A 24943-nucleotide genomic window follows, 5' to 3' on the forward strand; every position below is an offset into this window, starting at 1 on the left:
CTTTGGATCCAGCCATGGGATTGCCCCCCGTGGTGCCGCAGGCCCCGCGCTGCTCTCAGAAGCAGCCAGCGCCACGTCCCTGGGGCCCCGGGGGGTGGGCAAAGGGCTCCGTGCATTGCCGTTGCCTCCAGGCACAGCCCCCCACAGCTCCGATTGGCTGGGAACAGGGAACCGCAGCCAATGGAAACTTCGGAGGAGGTACATGGAGGTGTGGAAAGGGCAGAACGCAGAGGCCTGTGGCCCCCTCCACCAGGGGTCGCGCAGGGACGTGGTTCCGGACGCTTCCTGGAGCGGCACAGTGTGGGGCCAGGGCAGGCAGGCAGCCTGCTCTGGCCCCAGTGCGCACTGCTGCCACCCCAGAGCCGCTTTAGGTAAGCGGCGCCGGGCCGGAGCCCGAAACCCTCCTGCACCTCGCCCCCCAACTCCCTGCCTGCACCCCGCACCCCTCCTGCACCCCAACTCCCTGCCCTGAGCCCCCTGCCTGCACCTCGCACTCCTCCTGCACCCTAACCCCCTGCCGTACCCTGCACCCCAGTCTCCTGCCCTGAGCCCCCTGCCACACCCCACACCCCAACTCCCTACCCTGAGCTCCCGCCACACCCCAGCCACCTGCCCTGAGCTCCCTCCTGCAGTCCGCATCTCTCCTGCACCCCTTCCCTGAGCCCCCTCATACACCCCGCACCCCTCCTCTTCCCCAGTCCCTTGCCCTAAGCCCGTTCCTGCATACCGCACCCCCTCCCACACCCTGCACTCCCTCCCGCACCCCAACCCCCTGCCCTGAGCCCCTGCTGCACCCTGCACCCCAACTCCCTGCCCTGAGCCCCCACCACACTCCGCACCCCAACTCCCTGCCCTGAGCCCCCACCACACTCCGCACCCCAACTCCCTGCCCTGAGCCCCCGCCACACCCCGCACCCCAACTCCCTGCCCTGAGCCCCCGCCACACCCCGCACCCCAACTCCCTGCCCTGAGCCCCCACCACACCCCAACTCCCTGCCCTGAGCCCCCGCCACACCCCAACCCCCTGCCCTGAGTTCCCTCCTGCAGTCCGCATCTCTCCTGCACCCCTTCCCTGAGCCCCCTCATACACCCCGCACCCCTCCTCTGCCCCAGTCCTTGCCCTGAGCCCGTTCCTGCACACCGCACCCCCACACACACCCTGCTCTCCCTCCCGCACGCCAACCCCCTGCCCTGCATACAATTTCCCCACCCAGATGTGGCCCTAGACCCCAAAAGTCCGCCCACCCCTGCTTTAGACTAATTCATTCCAAACTGAGAAATTGTTTGGGACCTGAAAAAGCAGGAAAGCTTGTTTTTCTTTTCCAGATTGTGAACACAGGGAAATGAAGATAAAGATGACCGAGTTAGTTGCAGAAGCAACTATATTTTAAGTTTCTCATGTTGACCTGGCTGACATAGTTGATTTAATTTTTTTAAAAAATATTTTAACTATTTTAGTTAAAAACAATTTTAACAAAAACAAACCTGATTTTAAAAATCTTGAATGTTTAACTAAATTCAAAAATTCATATGCTTGTTTTGTTAAAGTATTATATGTTTGTTGCTGAAGAAAAAAAATCCAGAATATGCAAAGTTGTTGTTTTAGTTAAATAAAACAATTTAAATGTCTGTCTGGTGATGTTCTCCTCCTAATACATCATGGCAAGAAAATCCTCCAGATATTAATGATTAACCTGTTGAATTGGAGATATTTATGCAGTCTTTGGGCGGTGAACTATCTGCTTCAGTTACCTTTGGTAAATGAAATAACCAAACAAGCATTCATTTTCTGATATAGCTGTGAAACTAATCTGAAAAGTTTTCAAAATAAATCACTGTTTAAAAATGTATAGTGTGTTCTTTCTAAAAATGAAACCTACATTTATCTCTGAGTGGTGAAGAATGTGTATTAAGGTTATAACAACCAACAAGAATGCACTTTTATGTAGAAATCCATGATTAAATCGAGTCTTCCTGATTAGTGATGTAAATCATAATTTAAATCAATTTGATTTAAATCAAATCCACCCTGGAGGAGAGAGAACTGAAAATACAAGTCTGACTGCAACTTTAACTAAGACAATGTTATGACCAGCATTCCCTACACACTAAATACACATACACAAATAGCTATTAAAGGGAACACTGTATGTGTAGAGAGGTTACCTGGGGCTCATCTCTCTCTGGTGCAGCGGGGAACCACACCGCCTCACTAAAGAGGTCTTGCGGGGAATTAGTCTGGCTGCAGGAGTCTTCCTCTGCAGCCTTTGTGAGGGTAGAAATAAACACAGTAAGCCCAGGCCCTGGGTCAGGGCAGGTCAATAGTGAGTCAGGCGCTCAGGCAGGGGCTGAGCAACAACAGAATATAATAGTAAACCCAGGCCCTTAGCTCCGAAGGGGCTGGGAGTGGGGGAGACTGCCACCCGCAAGTTGGGTGGCAGTGGGGACGCAGGCCCTCCCATTCCACTGCTTCCTAGCCCAGGGCCCTAGCAGCTCTCTGGCTCTGCCCACTCTGCCACCCGCAAGTTGGGTGGCAGCGGGGATGCAGGCCCTCCCATTCCACTGCTTCCTAGCCCGGGGCCCTAGCAGCTCCCTGGCTCTGCCCACTCTGGTTTCCAGAGGGACGGTGGGGAACCACACCACCTCATTACAGTGTGATTATCGCCACAATAAACAGAGTCACAGGGGTGTTAATCCTGACCTATGTCAGTTAACCAGGGACAGGAAATAGAGACCAGTCTCTTAACATCATTCCTGCATGTCACTCAGATTACAACTTTCACATTAGTGCCAACCCCATGCATTCAAAGATCATGAGTCACAGCCCAAATCAACATTTTAAAAAGTACCAAACATAATAAACTGGTACTTTTTATGCCTGTAGAGTTCACAGTCTCAAACTTTTCTCCATGACCACGAGGGCTAGAAATTTACTTCCTCTTCCCCTGTCTTGAAAGCGGAGATTCTCATTAAATCATATGACTTAAGGAGCTGGGACTTTAAAAACAAAACAAAAAATATCACAAGTTGACAATACTGCTGTCCTCCTGTTAGCGAATACTTCCCAAGTTAGGGGATCAGCATGGCACAAAAATCTATGCACGCAGACCCAACTGCAGGATTAGTGCTTTAGAGTTTGTGCAGTACTTTGAAGTGCTACATAAATGCAAACTTTAATATGATATTATATATTAGCAATTGAAACCAATTCATTGACACCATGACGATTGGAGATCCTATATCTGCTGCAGCCTTCATCCACCTTCACAGCTGTTGTAACATTACACAACAGTTTCACCTCCATTGTGCAATTATCCTCCGTCTGCTCTGCCGTTAGGGACTTCTTGGATCACACTTTGTCTGGAACCTCGACCTTGACCGTTCTGCCATGGCTGACCCTAAGGGATTACATGACTCCAGGCAGCATTGCTCTCGGGGTCATTGAGACATGCAAGTCTCTCCACCACTACAAGGTGGTGATCCTCTATCTGTCAAGGATAGCATGGTGACTGTTATTCACCAGTCTCCCCACTTTAAAAGAAGTCCCACACAGGCATCTTCCAGTTTTTGGGAAAATGACAGTGCGCAAGTCAAAAGTCCGGTGGCAATCGGCGAGTAGTGATGGGAACACGACAGAGAAAATTGGAAGTTCCTAGTCACAGACTGACACACAGGCGGTGTGTGTGTGTGATATAGTTGCCTTGCTCAAAGATTGAGGCAGATCGAGCATCTCGACAGCTGCACCCATGTCTGAGCAGTCCTTTTTAGGATCCACTATGCTCACCCCACATGGGCAGAGGGTTAGAAAAGGTACTCTAAAATAGTCTTGCCTCTGTTTTTCCTGGCTGGATACCTGCATCCAGCGAGATCACCACCTCAGTGGTCGAAAATGTAAGAAACTTTTAAACTTTGGAACTTGGAACATATGTACCCTGATGGACAACGCAAACAGTGACCGACCAGAGCGATGTACAGTCATTATTGCTCGTGAATTGAGTTGGTTTAACGTCGATATTGCTACTTTGTCCGAAACTAGAAGAGCTGATGAAGGACAAAGGAGGATACACCTACTTCTGCAAGGGAACAATCTATAGATGAACCCCGATTGAATGGAGTGGGCTTTGCTATAAAGAACAAGCTCATAAGGTGCCTCTCTAAGGTACCAGTTGGCATCAATGAGCGGTTTAGGACACTCTGATTGAGGCTCACCAAAAATCAACAGACAACTATTGGGAGCGCCTATGCACCAACACTGGATGCCGATGAGAATGTAAAGGAAGATTTTTATTCTCAGTTGGAAACCATTTTATCAGAAACCCCTACAGAAGATAAGATCATCCTTCTGGGGGATTTCAATGCATGTGTTGGACAAGACTCAAACCTGTGGAAAGGAACAATCGGGAAAAAGAATTGGCAAAAGCAATTCAAATGAAATTCTGCTCCTGACCAAGCGTGCTGAACATGAACTTATTATTACAAACACTCTTTTCCGACAAAAGGAAAAGTCCAAGACACCCATGGTCAAAGCACTGACATCTCCTCGACTACATCATAGCTCATGCCCGAGATCGTAGTGACCTACTTCTCACAAGAGCAATGACAAGTGCTGATGACTGTTGGACTGATCATCACCTTATTCGATCCACAATGAAAATTAAGATCGCTCCCAAATGGAGGCTGCAAAATAAGCAGGTCAGGCACAAGCTGAAGGTTCAAGATTTGAAGGACCCTATTAAGTATGACCAAGCAATCTAAGAAGAACAGCTCCCATCAGAGTTTCCGGAAAAAACTGGGGAACATTGGAGTCAGTTGAAAGCAGTAATAATCAATGCCTGTGAGGAAACTATAGGCTACCAAACCAGAAAACATCAGGACTGGTCTGATGAGAATGATGCTGAAATTGAGCAACTCATACATGAGAAAAGAATGGCATTTCGTGCTTGGCAGAATGACATAAATAGTAATATAAAGAGAGAAGCTGATGCCAATGTAAAACCAGAGAACTCAAGAACAAATGGTGGACTGAGAAAGCGCAAGAATGCCAACATCTCATGGAAATCCACAGTACATGTGGTTTCTTTATTGCCACCAAGGCTGTTTAGGGGCCAATTTGTCATGGTACGAATCCTCTTCGCTCTAAGGACGGAACCACACTTCTGAAGGACAACGAAGTCATCAATTCTTGCTGGAAAGAACATTTTGAAGATCTCCTTAACTGTAATTCTATGGTTCCGGATGAAGTCCTTGAGCAAATCCCTTAACGACCATTTAGGGTTGAGCTCGGAGACCCTCCCAATTTGTATGAGGTACACAATGCCACCAAACAGATGAAGAACAACAAGGCAGCTGGTCTAGATGGGATCCCCGCTGAAATCTTTAAAAACAGTGGACCAGAGCTAATTCGGTAGCTTTACCTGCTTATCCTTAAAATCTGGATAAAGGAGGAGATACTCAGTGAAATGAGGGATGCCCTGATTGTCACCCTCTTCAAGAAAGGGGATAAAGTGGATTGTGGAAACTATCGTGGAAACTATCTCCCTCCTAGCCATTGCAGGTGCGGATCCTTGCAACCTACCTTCTGCCCGTCAGAAGAAATTTTACCGGAATCACAGAGTGGCTTCCGACCATGTCATGGAACTGCGGATACGATCTTCACAGCACGGCAGCTGTAAGAAGAATGTCAGGAGCAAAACCAACCACTGTACATGGCTTTTATTGATCTAACTAAAGCCTTTGATTCAGTGAATTGCCGGGCCCTCTGGACTGTACTTTCTAAGATTGGATGTCCTGATAAATACATCAATGTCCTACAATTGATGATAACATGAAAGCGACTGTTTTGAGAACCTTTCAAAGTACAAACAGGAGTCAAACAGGGCTATATAATCGCTCCAACCATGTTTGCGGTTTTTATTGCCATCATTCCTTACTTAATTGCTGGGAAGCTTACAACTGGTATTCGCAAAAAGAAAAGGAGTACTTGTGGCACCTTAGAGACTAACCAATTTATTTGAGCATAAGCTTTCATGAGCTACAGCTCACTTCATTGGATGCCACAAGTACTCCTTTTCTTTTTGCGAATACAGACTAACATGGCTGTTACTCTGACAACTGGTATTGAAATCATTTACAGAATGGATGGAAAGCTGTTCAGGCTTAGCAGTCTGAAAGCCAAGGGTAAGATTTCCACAACATCTATTGTGGAACTTCAGTATGCTGATTACAACACAATCTTTGCCCACTCCCAGAAAGATCTTCAAACGATCTTGCATGTGTTTGAAACGAAGACATGCGTAAGCATTGGCACTCTTAATATCAAGAAGACTAAAGTGCTCTATCAGCCCTCTCCAAATGAGGTATTACATGCCCCATCTATAAAAATCAATGGAGTGGCACTGGAGAATGTCGATCATTTCCTCTACCTTGGAAGTCATCTTTCATCCTAGGCAGATATTGATGCAGAAATTCAACATCGCCTGAGCTGTGCCAGTGTAGCTTTTTCTCGTTTACGGCACAGGGTTTTTGAAGATCATGACATTTGAACAGACACCAAGCTTCTTGTTTATCAAGCCATTATTCTCCCAACACTGTTGTATGAGTCCATAACTTGGACAACCTATAGACACCACTTGAAAGTCCTTGAGAGGCACCATCAATGCTGCCTTTGTAAGATTCTGAAAATCAAATGGGAAGACAGGTGCACCAATATTAGTGTTCTGGAAGAGGCAAAGACCACCAGTATTGAGACAATGATCATCTGTCAGCAATTCCACTGGACTGGTCAAGTTGTCCGGATGCCAGACCATTGCCTCCCAAAACAGGTCCTGCTCTCTCAGCTGAAAGAAGGGTACCGTAACGTGGGTGAACAATGGAAGCGTTACAAGGACTTGCTGAAGGACAACCTAAAAAAGTGTAATATTGACATTGACACTTGGGAGACACTTGCGTAGGATCGCTTAAAATGGAGTGAAGTCCTATGTGATGGTCCCTTGCATTTTGAACTTGCTCACTGACAAGCCGAAGGGGACAAGAAGTGCAGGAGGAAGGAGAGACTGGTTTCCAGTCATGGTCAACAGCCTCCTGCTGAGCCTGAAAACATCTGTCCTCATTGTAATAGAGCTTGTGGTTCAAGGATTGGCCTTATTAGCCACCTGAGGACCCATAACTCCCATGGAAGATGATCATACTCGGTAATGAGTGATCTTCCATCATTAGTAATTGTGATCAGAATTGGCACCTCTAATTATTAAAAAAAATAATAATCAAGATGTAAAAGAAATATTTTTCTTTGTCTGCCTCCTGAGTTTTTAAACCTTTAAACTGCCTGCCCTCAATTTGTGTGTGATTATTCCAGGTTCAAAATTTAACATTAAAAATGCACACAGTGCGAGCCTTCCACTATGGGAAACTCCTTTTGTCCTAGCCAGCCACTCTCTCCATACACCTTCCTTATCACTGCTCTATTTTCCTCCCTACCACATCCAGTTTCCTGTCCCACACGTAGGTGGATTAAGCTTTTGTGGGGCCTGGGCCAGAGCAGGTGGGGGGGCCCTCTTCATCCCTTCTGCTGCAGTCCCCAGGGCCCCTGCGCACAGGCCCTGTTGGCCGGTGGCTAATCCCCACACTGGTCCCACTCTCATTCTGCTTCTATAGGTCTCACTTGACCGCTGTGTTTTCCCTCCTTTTTCTCTCAATTTCCCTCTCTGTTCCCATACTTTAACCATAGAGTTCCAGGTAGCCATCTTCCCTGAGAACAGCTGTTGAGCCCAATTAAAAGCCAAGGGAGAGGACAGTCATCTTTACTGGAGATTAGTCTCATTTCCATATGTGAAGACTATAGGGAAATCAAGCCATTTTGACTGAGTGCCATCTGAAACCTCAGTCACCTTCTTCCTCCAAGGTGCCTGAGCCCAGCAGGGGCATGGAGAGCATAGGAGTGACAATTCTCTTGCTCTCAGTTCCAAAGCCGGTCCCACTCTGCTCTGCAGCAGCTAGGAACTACAGCTGCAGAGGAAGATTGGCTTCACCCCTTCAGCCCTGGGTCCAGGCAGCATGGAAGGTGTCTGACTCAAATGCAGCAGGGACAAGAGCTAGACAGTGGGGAGGGAAGAAAGAGTAGTTTGAGACAAAGGGCCAGACAGGTGGGACAGGCTGGGAAAAAGAGATTGGGACTGGCAGCCAGGGAGGGAAATGACTGGTTAGGGGGACAGGAAGGAGATGGAGATTGAATGAGGATGTGGGGAGTCTGCGACTAGCTGGGCAAAGAATATAGCACTAGCAATCAGTGGAGAGGAAGGGGCCAGATCTGACAAGGAGCTGGTATGCAGGGAGAAAACTGAGACAAGGATCTGGCAGGGGGGAGGAGGTAGACTGACTGAGATTGGATGAACAGCCTGGGAAGGAAGGAGAAACAGTGGCAGACAAATGGAAGTCGGCATGGGGGAAAGGAAGACCGATCAGAGACTGGGTAGACAGGAGCCAGGAGGGAGGGAACTGGTTGGGCTAAAAGGCTGGGAGTGCAGGTGGGACACAGATTGAACAAAAACAAAAACAGTGAGGCGTACTAGTGGCACCTTAGATACTAACAAATTTATTTGGGAGTAAGCTTTCGTGGGCTAAAACCCACTTCATCAGATGCATTCATCCACTCCATGCATCTGATGAAGTGGGTTTTAGCCCACGAAAGCTTATGCCCAAATAAATTTGTTAGTCTCTAAGGTGCCACTAGTACTCCTTGTTGTTTTTGCTGACTACAGACTAACGCGGCTACCAGATTGAACAAAGGAACTGGGAGTGGTGTGTGACAGATGCAATTCTATGTAAACAGGCAATACACAAAGATTATTGTGTTAACTTTATAATATATGTCTCTTTATGGGCAGGCTCATGATTGTATTCAGGGCCAAACAGGTCAGATAAGGGGCATTTCCTGCAGGAACTAAAGACAACAGCAAATCCTCAATGCAATGCAAATCCCCAATACTGCAACAATGCAGGTAAAGTACCTTTTGAAGTTTCACAGCACCACCCCAGGGTGAAGTTCATATCCTGGTTCAACCTGGTTCTAGAGGCCTAAATACAAAGGACTGTTTTAAGGGATGGCTCTAACCTAGGGAGAGGCTGGTACACAGACGTCATCTGGAAACTGACAGGCATGAGACTGTGTCCAACAGAATCAGTCCCTGTGAGAGGGCCTGAAGTATTTTAGAACCTATCAGAGTCTCCACATGAAAGATGGGTGACTGTCTGGAAAACCAGGGATGCATGTTAGCTGGTCATTGTTTTAAGATGTGTTTTCTTTGTAATAATTTTTTTTCTAAATAAATAGTACTTTGGTTTAATGAGAGCTGGCTGATCACTGGCTATCCCTATCATTGCCTCAGAGAGTACAACTGCAGGTGCTGAACTGAACTCAGACCTGCTCTGATGATCACAGTGAATTGAAAGAATTGGAAGCTTAAGACTGTGAGCTAGAGGGAAAGCATTAAGGCATCCCACCCCAAGAAAGGTGATGGCTAGTGGCCTCAGACCTACGTGGGACACCCTCATGAAAACCATGAGAGAGTCAGGGGTGCAGTTAATTCAAGAACTGTGATGTGGTGAACTGTGACAGGCTGGGCCTGGGATGAGAAGCCCGAGGAATGGAGATTGGGACTGGAACAAAGAGCCAGTGGAAGGACATGGACAGATTGCTGGGGATGGTGCAGAAGTGTCTGTTCCCACTACAGCACACTCCTCTCCAACACCTGAAATGGAACCCTAGATTCCTGAGTCTTGCCATTCCTCTGCTGTCAGCAAAACCTGTGAAACACAGTGGCAAAGTGTTGGTGCTGGTCCACCTAGAGAGGATGACAACTTATTACTGTTAACAGTGACTCCATTAGCTCAAGTGGCAGAGGTCTGTGAAGTGGATCTAAAGGTTCCAACCCTGCTGATGTACCATAGAAGTGTTAATAGGAAACCACATGATAGATAGGCCACATGTTTTTTCAATTTGCTTTTTTGAAAAATTTAAGATATTACACACAAAAAACTCCCTAAATTAAAAGATTATTAAAGTTGCAATGTCAACACTTAAAAATTAGAAATACCAGAATTATGGTTGCCTGTGGAAACTTAATTCAGCTTTCGGGGGCATATGCATTATGACACAGTCTTTAATTACATGATCACATACATTTTTTCTCCACAGTGACCCCTGCCTCTTCATTGCCCAGAATGAACAGTGTTCACTGAATAAGCAGCTATTCAATATTTTGTTTTATTCTCATTCAGAGTGTGGCCCTACTCTGAAGACAGAATTGTTAATTTTCTCATGGGCTTTCCTGTAGTACTCATCACTATAGTTCAGGGGTAGGCAAACTTTTTGTCCCGAGGGCCACATCGGGGAATAGAAATTGTATAGTGGACCATGAATTCTCACAAAATTGGGATTGGCATGCAGGAGGGGGTGCGGACTCTGGGGTGGGGCTGGGGATGAGAGGTTTGGGGTGCAAGAGGGTGCTCCGGGCTGGGATTGAGGAGGAGTTTGGAGAGAAGGAGGGGGATCAGGGCTGGGGCAGGGGATTGGGACGAGAGGAGAGGCTATAGGGGTGCAGGCTCTTAGCAGCGCTTACCTCAAGCGGCTCCCAGAAGCAGTAGCATGTCCCTTCTCTGGCTCCTACGCGGAGGCGCAGCCAGGCAGCTCTGCACGCTGCCCCATCCTCAGGCACCATCTCTGAAGCTCCCATTGGAGCACGTAGGAGCTGGAACGGGACTATGCTGCAGCTTCCGGGAGCTGCGTGATGCGGCCCCGGACCCAGTGCCCCGACAGAGCGGGGCTGAGCCGCAGAATGCGGCCCCTGACCCAGTGCCCCGGACGGAGTGCCAGAGTGGGGCTGAGCCGCGTGGTGCCTCTGAGTGTAACCCTGCCCTTATAAATTAAAAACACTTTTTATATATTTAGCACATTATAAATGCTGGAGGCAAAGCGGGGTTTCGAGTGGAGGTTGACAGCTCGCAACCCCCCATGTAATAACCTTGTGACCCCCTGAGGGGTCCCGCCCCCCAGTTTGAGAATCCCTGGACTAGATGATCATAATGGTCCCTTCCGGCAGAGCTGTAACTAGGGATATTAGCACTTGGGGCAAGCAAGCATATTTGCTCTCCCTACTGTTTTTTCATAATTTTTCTGCCCCATTTGGCTTTGCACCCTGAGCGGCTGCCCTGCTTGCCCTGCCCTGGTTATGGCCCTGCTTTCTGGCCTTGGACTCTATGAATTCTCCATCCCATTCCTTATGCAGCCTAACAGTTAGATTGCTTTTTTAAAAGTGCAGCTGCACATTGAGCCAATGTCTTCACTGAATGTCCACAGTGACACTCAGGTTCCTTTCTTGAGTTGATACCATTAATTTCGAACCTTGTCAGGTATATGAGGAGTAATAAGGTGCTTTGCATGTTCTTGCCTTTTGTTGTTGTTTCTTTTGCTCTTTTGGTTGCTTTTTTCTTTATAGACTTGCTAGCCAGTAAATCTGTTTCTGTAAAAAGTGCTATTTGTGTTTGTTAATATCACTTTGCACAGCAGCAGACTTGCTAGCTAGCTGGGAGGCAGTGAAAAGTTATATCAACAAACATACAAATATCACTTTTCACAACAGACATGCACAGCCCTGGCAAGCTGGGGGACAAATTAAACCCTGGAAGGGGAGGTGTGTAGGGAGGCAGCTGGGGGTCAGGGATGAAGGATGAGGGAAGCAGTGGGTGCCTGGGGGGATGGACAGGGAACTGGGGGAGACAGCAGGGCCAGGAGTGATAGGGGAGAGACCAGGGACAGAGCCCTATAGCTGCACAGTCAGGCATGGGGGCTGGAGCAACAGGAGCATGAGGGGTTAGCCTGGGGCTGGCTCCCGCCATCGCACAACCGGGGCCAGAGGCTGAAGCCCAATGGCTGGAGCCAGGTGCCCATGGCCAGGGAATGGAGCATGCAGCCGAAACCATAGGTGCCAACTCCGTGGGTGCTTCGGGACTGGAGCATCCATGGAAAAAAAATAGTGTGTGCTCAGCACCCACCAGCCACTCGCTGATCAGCTGTTTGGCAAGGCAGAGGGGGGACAGGAAGAAGTGGAGCGAAGGTGGGACCTTAAGGGAAGGGGCAAAGTGGGGTCCGAGCCTCAAGGTGGAGGAGCATCCCCCCCTCCCAGAAAAATGAAAGTTGGGGCCTGTGGCTGAAACCTGGGGCCGGAAGACACCGTGGGGTCAGGGGCGATGAGAGGCTGGGGCTGGATCCCATTGCCAGAGCCCAAAACCATGTGGCTGCAGCCTGCTGCCATGTGGGCGAAGCCCAGAGACAGAGCCCGACGCCCCACGGTCGGAGTCCAGGGACAGAACCAGAAGCCCCACGGTCAGAGCCCATGGCAGGCGTCTGCTGCACGCCCGGGGCCAGAGGAGGCGGTGGGGGCCGGGGGCCATGGGAGGGGATGGTGAGCCTGGGGCCGGAGCCTGCTGCCTGCCACACCTGAGCGCAAGCCGAAGCCCCAGCCCCACTGCCCCCAGGGTTTGCGGCTCCTGAGCGGGACAGGGCCCAACCCTCGCTGGCGGGGGCGGGGCCATGGCTTAGCCCCGCCCCAACCCGCCAGGGAGGCTGCTGCCGCAGGAGAAGCCCCTGGTGGGCGCCCCAGCCGTAGCTGCGGCGTTTGGGAAACGCCGGGCAGCCGCCAGCCGAGGCTCAGCCGCGGAGCTCTGCACGCCGCCCAGGGCGGCCCGTCACGCCGGCCGCTCACGCAGCGCGAGGTAAACCCCCGTCGAAGACCGGCCCCAAGCGCAGGGGCCCCAAGGGAGCGGAGCTTGGTGGGAAGGGGAGGCGCAGGACGGCGACACTCCGCCTCTCCCCGCCCTCAGCGCAACGCGCGCGGCTGGCTCCGGCTGAGCCCCTCCCGCACCGGGCCCGGACCCAGCTGCCCCGCCGTTTCTAACGCGCCCATCCCTGCCGGCTCCAGCCTAGGCAGCGGCGCCGGATCCCGAGGCTCCCGCTGCTCGGGGGGGGAGCGGTATCCGCCCGCTTCCCGTCCTCGCCCCAGCCCCAGCCCGCGGGGAGCGCAGGGCTGCCGCGGCCCTTACCTGAGGAGGCGGTGGCGGTGGCGGGGCAGGGGCAGCGCGCCCGGCTCGTGCTGGCCGGCGCGGCGGCGGGAGCTGCTATTTAAGCCTCTGAGGCGGCGCCCAGGGAGCGATGGGCGGCGCTGGCTGCGGGCTCGGGGCCAGGCGGCTCTGGCTGGCACCTTCTGCGACCTTGAGCTCGGGGCGGGCAGGCCGCGCCCTGTGCCCCGGCGCGGCGGCCAGAGCCCGGCCGCTGGACCCCGCCTCGCCTCGCCTCGCCTCGGCAGCCTGAGGGAGGCAGCGAGCCGCAGGGCGCTGGGGGGAAGCGCAGACGGGCCGGGCCCAGCGGCTCCCGAGGCGGGAGGGGCAGCGGCCGGTTCATAGAGGTCGTGGCGCGGTGTCTAGCCCCGCAACAGCCGCAGGGACCCGAAACTCCCGGGGGTGCGGCAGATCCCCCTTCCCCCGCGCGCGCCCCCCTGGTGCAATGTACAGCCGGACCTATTCCCTCCGCCCCGCCCCCTCCCGCAACGGCAGGGCAAGGGTGTGGACACTGCCATGGGAGTGAGTTAATAATACACACAGCCCAGTACAGCGGGAAGGGACCTGGATAAATCAAGTCCAGCTCCCTGCGCTGGGTTAGGACCAACCAGTAAACCCAGACCAGCCCCACCAGTTTGCCTGACGAGCGGCGTGTTTTACCGCCTGGAGCCAAGGTGCCCTGTTCTCCTTGATTGGCTGGAGGGAAAAGGGAAGGCTGAGCTGAAGAGCTCTTCCTGGTTGCACTCCCTAAAACTGCAAAAAGAAAAGGAGTACTTGTGGGCACCTTAGAGACTAACCAATTTATTTGAGCATAACTGGTTAGAATACACTTCTAAATAAACTATTGCTAGTTGGGGAAGATGGGAAATTTCCCAGCGGATTAACTGAGGAGCAAACACACACGGGGGGGGGGTATTTTAAAGCCAGCTAGGAGAAAAATACAGAAGTGCCCCAGAACGGCTAGCAAGTCATTTATTATCATCAGGAGGAGTAACATAATTTACTATTGTACCCCACCCTTCTCATTATAGGTCCCTGCTTTCAGTTGCTTATAATTTTGCCAGAGGGCTGAAGTGTTTCCAGGCCAGGTGTGGGCCTCAGGTGGAGTTGGGGATTTTTATTTTTTAAGCTAAAAGGGGTATTCAGCCATTTCCAAGAGTGAGGCTAGGGAAAAAATATATGTAGGCTTAGACTTCAGTTCTTATTTTTTTTCAATTTTGATGATTAATATGGTTACCCTCAGTTTCACTAGAAACCAGCCCAGGGTTACATTTATATTCGTTTCATTAAATGCCACTATTGGATCAAACAGAAAAAGGATGGAGCTTATTCATGCACACACACGTTCAACGCATTTGTACCCTCATGCACCCATACACTCATGTAGGTGGAGAATCCAGAGACAGCAGAGGAAGGCAAGAAGCCGCAGTATAGTAGATCTGGTGTGTCCGCCTGCGGTCACGGATCCAGGCCGGCGAGCAGGTCAAGAAGAAGAGAGCTTGTGAGCGTGCTTTCTTCCTTTTATTGGAACTGGGCAGTTCCTGTCACATACACTGAGTTTTCCTTCTGTGTCCATCACCAAGAAGCATTCCCAGACCTTATTCTTTTCATGCATATCAGGTTCTTCTTTTCCTTACAGCATCCCGTGATTGCCTTCTCAGAGCAGATTACATCAGACACGCCTGACTCCGAGCTCTTTTCTGTTTGCAGTTCCTCTCCGCCCAGTCCCACACACACACCCTTGTTCACACGCCCTTATCGCATGATGCGATGTTGCAAAGCTCCGGGGTTATACAAGTGGTAACTGAAATGGTTACAAAGCTTGCAAAAGTTACAAAATTTAAAAGGCTATGCTAACAATGACTAAAAGTTACATTTGCAAAAGGTTACAGAACTTAATGATCATACTAGCAATGACTGAAAAGTTACAGATTTTACAATCGCATTCTACTGGATTGAGCGGAGGCTTTACACAACATATATAAAGTTTTGTTTTTTCCAATTTTTTATTTTTTATTTTTGTGGGAAACTAAGTGGGATAGGGTTAGGATTAGGGATAGGGCCGTACTGACAAGAAGGCTGCAGGACTCTCTGCACAGCCCAGGGGCACAAAACACCCAAGTGCAAGGTGTGGAGAAGACTGCAGTCCTGGCCAAGCAGAACAGACACTCTGCTCAGGGCTGCAAGGAGAAAGTTGAGCCTGTGACCATGCGGGAGGCCACTGACTCTGCTGCTGAGCTGTTCTGTCTGGGGTTGGCCCCCTGCGCCTGGCTGATGAGTAAGTGAAAAAGCCGTGACAGCGGGGCTGGATTAACTTTTTGTGGGCCCAGCACCAAACATATTTGTGGGTCCCCCCTTGCGAATGATTGTAAAAGGGGCCAGGGGCAAAAGCACAGTGGGGGGGGGGGAGCTAGGGTTGGTCCCTGGAGCAAGGGAGGGGTCATGGGTAAACAGCAAGCGCAGCAGGGCTGGGGAGAGGGTAAACAGGATTCCCCTCCGACCCTGCCCACATAGAGCAGGTACCTACCTGGTTCTAGCCCAGGGGCAGGCAAAGTTTTTGGCCCGAGGGCCACATAGGGTTTCCAAAATTGTATGGAGGGCTGGTTAGGGGAGGCTGTGTCTCCCCAAACAGCCAGGCGTGGCGTGGCGTGGCCTGGCCCCCACCTCCTATCCGACCACCCGTCCCACTTCTTGCCCCCTGACAGCCCCCCTGGAACTCCTACCCCATCCAACCACCCCTTCCCCCTGTCCCCTGACCACCCCCGACCCGCCACCCCTGGCTGCCCCCTGCCACCCCATCCAACCCCCCTCTCATTCCTGACTGCCCCCCTGGGACCCTGCCCCATCCAACACCCCTGTTCCCCACCCTCTGACTGCCCTGACCCCTATCCACACCCCTGCCCTCTGTCCAACTCCCCCTGCCCCCTTACCATGCTGCCTGGAGCACCAGTGGCTGGTGGTGCTCCAGCTGCACCACCCAGAGCACCGGGTCAGGCCATGGCTCTGCAACTGAGCTGCCCAGATGCCCAGAGCATTGTGCCAGCAGCATGGCTCCCTGAGACTGCGGGGAACAGCAGGGTCGGAGCCAGGAGCTCAGGGGTCGGGCAGGAGGGTCCCGCTGGCTGGATGTGTCCCACGGGCCATAGTTTGCCCACCTCTGTTCTAGCTCATTCTCTTTGTCTCTCTCTGCACTGAGCTGCCCCTCCTCCCGCAGCAGTAGGACAGGTTCTCTTCTAGCCTTTGGGGTGGGTGTTGGGAGCGGGAGGAGCGTAGGTTAATGTGGTTACTTCTATAACTGGACTTTTAGTTTCCAGTCAGCACTGCTAACCGGACACTCAGCCCTGCTCTACACTGGGGGCGGGGGCGGGGGTCAACCTAAATTCCAGCGTCAACAGGGAGCACGTTCGGGGATCAGTTTATTTGCATCTAGATGAGACGTGATAAATCGATCCCCGATAGATCGATCATTACCTGCCAATCCGGGTAGTGAAGACCTGCCCTTAGGTCCTGTTTTCTACTGGAGTTTCCAGTCTAAAACTGGATACCTGACAACAGGGCTGCCAGAAAAGGCGGGGGGGGGGGGGCAATCATTTTTAAGCCGGCTGGGGGGAGCAAGTGGTGGGTGGACTAGGGAGTTGGAGAGGAGCTAGTGGGCAGGACCATGTCTGCTGTACTGCCCAACTAGCAGGTGGGGATCAGCTGACAGTATCCGCAGCCCAGGTGATGTGACAGCCAGTGGTGGATTTAGAGTTAGTGGGGGCCCCCCAGCCTTGTGTTCAGCTTCATTTTTGGGGCCCCTCCTTGGGACCCATCACAAAATGGGGAAGAGATGGCCAGCCCTCTGTGGAGATAGAGGTGGTTAGGGACTATTTAGAAAAGCTGGACGTGCACAAGTCCATGGGGCCGGACGAGTTGCATCTGAGAGTGCTGAAGGAATTGGCGGCTGTGATTGCAGAGCCATTGGCCATTATCTTTGAAAACTCGTGGCGAACCGGGGAAGTCCCGGATGACTGGAAAAAGGCTAATGTAGTGCCAATCTTTAAAAAAGGGAAGAAGGAGGATCCTGGGAACTACAGGCCAGTCAGCCTCACCTCAGTCCCTGGAAAAATCATGGAGCAGGTCCTCAAAGAATCAATCTTGAAGTACTTGCATGAGAGGAAAGTGATCAGGAACAGCCAGCATGGATTCACCAAGGGAAGGTCATGCCTGACTAATCTAATCGCCTTTTATCATGAGATTACTGGTTCTGTGGATGAAGGGAAAGCAGTGGATGTATTGTTTCTTGACTTTAGCAAAGCTTTTGACACGGTCTCCCACAGTATTCTTGTCAGCAAGTTAAGGAAGTATGGGCTGGATGAATGCACTATAGGGTGGGTAGAAAGCTGGCTAGATTGTCGGGCTCAACGGGTAGTGATCAACGGCTCCATGTCTAGTTGGCTGCCGGTGTCAAGTGGAGTGCCCCAGGGGTCTGTCCTGGGGCCGGTTTTGTTCAATATCTTCATAAATGATCTGGAGGATGGTGTGGATTGCACTCTCAGCAAATTTGCGGACGATACTAAACTGGGAGGAGTGGTAGATACGCTGGAGGGGAGGGATAGGATACAGAAGGACCTAGACAAATTGGAGGATTGGGCCAAAAGAAATCTGATGAGGTTCAATAAGGATAAGTGCAGGGTCCTGCACTTAGGACGGAAGAATCCAATGCACCGCTACAGACTAGGGACCGAATGGCTAGGCAGCAGTTCTGCGGAAAAGGACCTAGGGGTGACAGTGGACGAGAAGCTGGATATGAGTCAGCAGTGTGCCCTTGTTGCCAAAAAGGCCAATGGCATTTTGGGATGTATATGTAGGGGCATAGCGAGCAGATCGAGGGACGTGATCGTCCCCCTCTATTCGACATTGGTGAGGCCTCATCTGGAGTACTGTGTCCAGTTTTGGGCCCCACACTACAAGAAGGATGTGGATAAATTGGAGAGAGTCCAGCGAAGGGCAACAAAAATGATTAGGGGTCTAGAACACATGACTTATGAGGAGAGGCTGAGGGAGCTGGGATTGTTTAGCCTGCGGAAGAGAAGAATGAGGGGGGATTTGATAGCTGCTTTCAACTACCTGAAAGGGGGTTCCAAAGAGGATGGCTCTAGACTGTTCTCAATGGTAGCAGATGACAGAACGAGGAGTAATGGCCTCAAGTTGCAGTGGGGGAGGTTTAGATTGGATATTAGGAAAAACTTTTTCACTAAGAGGGTGGTGAAACACTGGAATGCGTTGCCTAGGGAGGTGGTGGAATCTCCTTCCTTGGAAGTTTTTAAGGTCAGGCTTGACAAAGCCCTGGCTGGGATGATTTAACTGGGAATTGGTCCTGCTTCGAGCAGGGGGTTGGACTAGATGACCTTCAGGGGTCCCTTCCAACCCTGATATTCTATGATTCTATGATTCTATGACCCAGCCAGGATAAAGAACATTCTCTCTTATCTCCCCCCACCCCCATTTTTCATTTTTTTCTTCATCCTCCTCCTATAGGTAATAGTAAATAAATTCAGAAAATAAAGTGAGTACCTTGATTGTTCTTGTAGTCTAATTTATTTGTCCACAGACCACTTGGAAATCATGGAGAGTCTCGACGGACCACTTAATGATCTTTCCAAATATTGTTTGTACCATTAGCTAACTATTGTAAAGTGCTTTGGGTAAGAGCGCTTTATAAAAAAAATCTTAAAAAAATGTCGGGGTGGTGGGTCTGGCCACGAGCTAGGGTGAAGGAGGGGGCTCAGGGTTGGGGCAGGAGCTTGGGGTGTGGAGCGCTTACCTGGGGCAGCAAGGGGTGCAGGTGGGAATGGGAGGGTGCAGGAGCTCCAGTTTGGTGCTCAGAGTGGGGGTGCGGATGTGGAGGGGTGCAGGAGTCAGGCATGGGGTGTGAGGGGGGCTGGGCATGTGTGGGGTGTGCAGAAGTCAGGGCAGGGGGGCTAGGGGTGTGGGCTGGGGTCATGGGGGTGCTTCGCCAAGGTCCTGTCCCCGCCTCTTCTCATCCTCCTCCCAGGAGCAGCGAGTATGCTGAGGCTCCGCTCATCCCCCTCCCTCCTGCTGGCAAACAGCTGATTGGCTGCAGGGAGAGGGGGAGGGGAGGGAATGTAGCACCCTTGGGGAAGAGGCGGGGAGGAGCTTGGCTGCTGGCAGAGCCTGTCCTGCTATAGCAGGAGCCGGCAGCAAGAAGCTTCTGCCCCCACAGGAGAGAACGGGGGGCGGAGAAGAGTGGTCCAGGCTGAGGCCCCTTTGGACTGTGGGCCCGGCCCCATGGCGCAAAATCCAGTACTAGGCTGCAGAGAACTTTCTGTTCTGCCAAAGGGCTGGTGGCACCTGATCCCTGCTAGCACAAGGTGTAGGAAAGACATCCTGGCAAAACAGAACAGAAACTTCTGCCTAGGACTGCAAGGAGCAGGGTGAGCCTGTCCCCAATCAGGAGCCACTCAGCAGCAGGGTGCCCTCCCCTACAGCCAAGAACTAGTTCCACTCCTTGCAGTCCTGGCCCAGGGATCTTCTGTCTTCCTGGCCAGGACCATACCCTTCCTTGCACCTGCAGGGCTCCAGGTTCTTTTGCCCCATAGCTGTGCAGGAAGCCCTCTGTAGGTCTGCTGTCATGGCCCTGCTCCCTCTCTCCCTTGCCAGAAGGGTTGCAGAGGGCTCTATCTGCTGCTGCGGGGCAGTGACACCCAATCCCTGTAGGTGCAATGTATGGGGGGAGGTTGCACTGGAGCTGTTACTGATGGAGATTTTTTTGTCGATTCTGGAATGTTGGCTGAATTTGATGTTTACAGTCATCTACTAATTTAAATGAAATCCTACCAAGCCTAAATATGTTTTGTTCATGTTAAAAAATGCTGGTGACCTTTTGTCTGGAAAAGCTTTAGAGCCACCATGCTTTGGAGCAGAGACTTGGAGTTTGGCGGGGGCGTGGCTTTTGATGATGATCTTCCAAATTTGGCCAGTTTATAAGCCTTTGAGAAATTGCAGTTTGTACTTGCTTGCACACTTGCTAGCACACTTGCTAGAACTTAACAGCTAAAATCTTTGAAGATTCTGTCCTCGCTAAGCATGCTTCAGCCAAGGTGAAACCACATCCTTCCGGTGGGGCAGGGGCTATCGATACTAACATAGCCAACCTGACTTTTGACTTTTGAATAAAGATGTTTAGTTGCCGAAGGTCCAGAAAGGATCTCCACCCTCCATCTTTTGTGGGGGCTACACAATATGGGGAACAGAACCTTCTCCCTTGATACGGAGGTGAGACACACTCTACTGCCCCTTGTAGGAGGGAATCAGTCTCTTGATGAAGAATCACCTCATGGTAGTGGTCCCTGAAAGGGGACCAGGAAAGGGGTTTATGAGGGAGGAGGGAAAGGAACTCGATGGAGTATCCTTGATGGATAATTTCCAAGACCCAACTATCTGTAGTTATCAAGTCCCAATTGTGGGTGAAGAGTGCAAGATGGCCCCCCAAAATAGTGGGGGAAGAGGTGGGTGGTATCTGTGGTCATAGGCAGGTCTCCACCGAGATGTCAAAAGTAGCCTTTTGCAGGCAGTGGGGAATGGGTAGAGGGCATGGTGGTAGAGGGAGCCAAGAAGCAAGGCCTCTGAAACCTCTGACATTTCTATGTAGGCTCGGCTGGACACTGATGATAGAATGCTTGAGGAGGGGCAGTATTTTCTTGTTGGAGCCAGGGCGTAAATTCCCAGGGAGAACAGTCAATCTTGAGTCCCTCAGCAAGTGTAGGGACTCATCCATTTTCTTGCTGGAGAGATTTAGCTTGTCAAAAGGGAGGTCCCATGTGGTATTGAGGAACTTCCTGGGGAAACCCAACGACTGTAGCCAAGAGTCCCTCCTCATGACTATTCCAGTGGCAAGGCATCTGGATGCTGTATCTTCAGCATCCACTGTAGCCTGAAGCGATCTTCTTTCCCTCCTTTATGAAGGACTGAAATTAGGCTCTGTACTCAAGGAGAAGCTTGTCCTTAAAGTCCACCAGCCTGCAATAATTGTTAAAATCATCTCTCGCTAACAAGGCCTGATAGTTAGCAATAAGGAATTGTGGGCCATAGAAGAAAAGACTTTCTCCCCAAGATGTCCAACCTCTTTGAGCCCTTGTCAGTCAGTTTGTTCCTTTGATGTTTTGACCTAGCTCTCTCTGTAACTGTGTGTGCCACCAGAGAGTAAGGGTTGGGGTGGGAGAAAAGAAATTCAGCTCCCTTGGTGGGGATGAAATAGTGCGTCTTGGCTTTTCTAGGTGTGGGGGCACACGGTACTGGGTTGTGCCAGATCAATGGTACGGATTGTGCCAGACCAATCTAGCTGGCTCCATGATGGCCTTGTTAACTGGAAATGCCACCTTACTTGGGCCTGCAGGTTGCAAAATATCCAGGAGCCGGTATTGTGGGTCTTGGATCTTCTCCAATAGTATCTGGAGGTCATTGGCAATCCTCTGCAGTAGCTGCTGGTACTGCCTAGGATGGTCCAGCTGAGATGAAGAGGAAAGAGTGACTACCTCATCCAGAGACAAGGATAAGACTCATGTCAGTACTGTCAGAACCTGCAGATCCAGGTCAATATCCTCCCCCTCATACTCTGATGGATCCAAGTGCCAAAAAGGAGAAGTGTGATTCCTGGATGGGTCCCCAGGCATCTACACAGGGATCCCATAAGCACCAGTAGGGCCAGAAAGAGGGATCAGCCATTTGTGGAGGACCCCATGGCATCAGGTACCAGCGGTCCATCGGAGAGTCATATCTGACGGGTAGCATCCAGATCTCCTTGACTGCCTTTCCAGGCTTGTCTCTCTCCAAGGAGATGGAGGAATGGCTGGCATGTCTAACTTGTCCAAGTCCGAAAACTGCTCTTATTCCAACGGTGGGGCCATCGGTACTGGGGGCACTCCTGCCTGATGGCTGGAGAGGAGATGGCTGCTGATACACCGAAGTAGTATCATCCACCAGTGTAGTAATGTTCCACAGCAGGCCAGGCCAGAGAGGATGGGAAACTGTGAATAAGAGAGGAAGATATCCTCCAGTGTTGTATATGTGCCCATACATCCCAGTGTTTGGGGGGGTTCCCAACAGTTGAGATTGATTTTTCCGTCATGTGTCTGGAGGCAATGCACTCCTTGGACGAGAAAGCCGGTACCAATGATGAGTTCAGATCCCCACTCCTAGATGGAACCAGCAGATGACGGTCCTTGTGTTTCGGAGCTGGAGTTACCAATAGAACTAGTGGATCTTTCTTCTTGCACGCTTTACCTGCCACAGCACTTCATCTGTCTTAGAGTTGAAAAGGTCATGACCTTCAAAAAGCATGCACTCAATTATGATCTGAACCTCTGCTGTTATGTCCAGTTATTGCAGCCATGATGGTTTGCCGTTTGTGACCGAAGTAGCCATTGTCCTTGCAGCTGTGTTGAAAGCATCTAGAGCTGGTTTTAATGCCATGTTGGCAATCAGCTGATCCTCAGTATAAATAGACTTTAGTTCAGTTTTTGAGTCTTGCAGAAGTTTGTCCATGGGCTGGGAGATTTTTGTCCCATTGGAGGTAATCGTACTTCATTAGCAAACTTGGTAACTTGCTGCATGAACTTGGAGGCTAGCAGAAGAGTAGACCTTTTTTCCCCCACACAGGTCTAGTTTCTTTGGAACAATATCTTTAGGTATCAATCTAGGAGGGCCATTTTGTTTTGTTTTTTTAGTACTGGAACCACTATTAGAATAGGATGGGTGTAAAAATACTCAAATCCCTGTGGAGGGATTGGTAAAAGCAGTCTGCTTCTTCAGAAATGGCTGAGATAGTGGCCAGGCTCTGCCACAGATCCTTGGCTGACTCAAGGATGCCCTCATTAGTGGACATCACTAATATGACTGGAATCAGAGGGTGTAAGATGTCAAACAGTTTGTGACTTGTTTTTCATGACATCTACAGGGATCTGTAAGGTGTCTACCATTTGTTTTGGTAGGTCTTGAAAGGCCTTAAAATTGTCAACAGTGAACAGTACTGAGAGGTTAACTGCTCCACCGGGTGAGGATGCAGGTATTATCATAGGTTCAAAAGGGTCTGGAATATTCCTCTTGAAGGTCATCACCATTCTGGAGATCTTGCTTTGCAAACTGCCCCGCTTCCTGCGACCATCACTTCTCAGCTGTACAGGGAGCTACTTCTGCATCCGCCCAACCCCCATGCATCCAGACCCCCTCATACTCAGACCCTCCCACCAGGTCCTGCACTCAGACCCCCCCCCCCCAAATGAGCCTAACTCCTCCTACACTTGGACCACCCCAACGAGCCACCTGCACCCAGATCCCCACCCCACCAAGCCCCAACCAGCTGTACCTGGATCCCCACCCCCCTGAGCCCCACTCCCCCAGCCATCTGGACCCCCCACCAAGCTCCCCCCCCCAGAACCCCTGCCAAGCTCTATCTCCTCCCTCCCCCATGCTGAGCCCCAACCACCTTCACCTGGATCCCCCTAGACAGTCCCATTACTATTGCACCCAGAACCCCCCAACAAGCCCCTGTGCATCCAGATCCCACTGCCCCCAGATCCTCCACTGAGCTGCCTGCACACAGATTGCCCCACACACAACCCTCTCAACCCACATCTGGATTCCCCCTACACTAAGCCCCTCCACACTTGGATCCTGCATTGCTGATCCTGCCTGCCCACACCTAATGCACCTGGCACGGAGGGGCAGGGCTCTGGGTGTTCCTGGGGCAGGCTTGGACCTTGCGCTGTGTCACGGTTGGTTGCAGCACTGCTGAGTCAGTATCCTGGGGGAGGAGGGCGTTGCACAGTGATCTCCCACCTATGTGCAACCAGTGGCTTGTGCTCCCCAATGCCATGCTGGAGCCTTCACATTTATTTGACAAATAAAATTTGCAGAATTTTAAAATATTGTGTGCAGAATTTTAATTTTTTTGGCACAGAATGCCCTCAGGAATAAAATGCAGGTAGAATCAGCACATGACTAGTACTAACAACACATTGTGTTTGTAAAATGTTTTTCATTTGAGGATCAAAGAGCACTTTGCAAATATCAACTAATTAAGCCTCATACATCTTGCAAGGTAAGTAGTGTCTTACCCATTTTTTAAAGTTAACTTTCCATACTAGAATCGCTGGTAAAATGAAGATAATCATCTCTATTGCTTTTATTGAAGTTAAGAGATTGAAGGGTATAAATACTAAATGTTTACAGTGGTCCAAGGGGCTATAAATAGAGGAGTAATGGACTGAAACTGAGCAAAGGGAAACTTAGGTTTAAAAGCAAATGTGGGAGAATTTCTTACTTGCATTCCTTTAGCTATAGTCCTCTTTTCTTCCATTCTACCAGTAGAGCCAGTGTGATCAGACAGCAGATCTCGCAAGGAAGTTTGGTATAGTAGTCCACCACTTTGGTCTACAACTTCCAGGAAAAAAGTGCATATGAGAAGAGTGAAAAGAAGACAAGTGGCACCAGTCCTCCTTGAGGTGAAGTGGAGGGACTGTTGAGATGAAGATTCTTACACGAGGAGAAAGGCAAGACAGACGGCAGATGTGGAGAGCAGTAAGCGTCGGCGGTCTTACCTGAATGTGTCACTTCAGGGACTTCCTAGCCAAAGGAAACTTTTTGGCTAACAAAGGCTGTCCAAGGTAATTGTTGATAGTTTGGTAAAAATTCAGGAGATGAAGAATAGCCTGGATGGAAGAGTAACAAGCTGGAAATGGATGTGAAATGGCAAAGCTCAGGAAATTGCAATAGGCCTCAGTGAACCAGAATATGGGATAGACAATGACCTATCCAGAGTCTCTGGAGAGAC

The 24943-nt window shown here is 50.5% G+C and overlaps 1 protein-coding gene across 1 annotated transcript in view; it reads right to left on the reverse strand.

Moving 5' to 3' along the window:
- The window catches only part of TMEM171 (transmembrane protein 171), a 34913-nt gene extending 21650 nt beyond the window's left edge, over positions 1 to 13263 (reverse strand). The window contains exon 1 of the mRNA XM_077817077.1: positions 13096 to 13263. The gene's annotated coding sequence lies outside the window, so the exon portion shown is untranslated. The remainder of the gene's footprint in view (positions 1 to 13095) is intronic.
- Between the last annotated feature and the right edge of the window lie 11680 nt (positions 13264 to 24943).

The sequence above is a fragment of the Eretmochelys imbricata genome, chromosome 5 (genome assembly GCF_965152235.1).
Source record: "Eretmochelys imbricata isolate rEreImb1 chromosome 5, rEreImb1.hap1, whole genome shotgun sequence".
Taxonomy (NCBI): domain Eukaryota; kingdom Metazoa; phylum Chordata; order Testudines; family Cheloniidae; genus Eretmochelys; species Eretmochelys imbricata.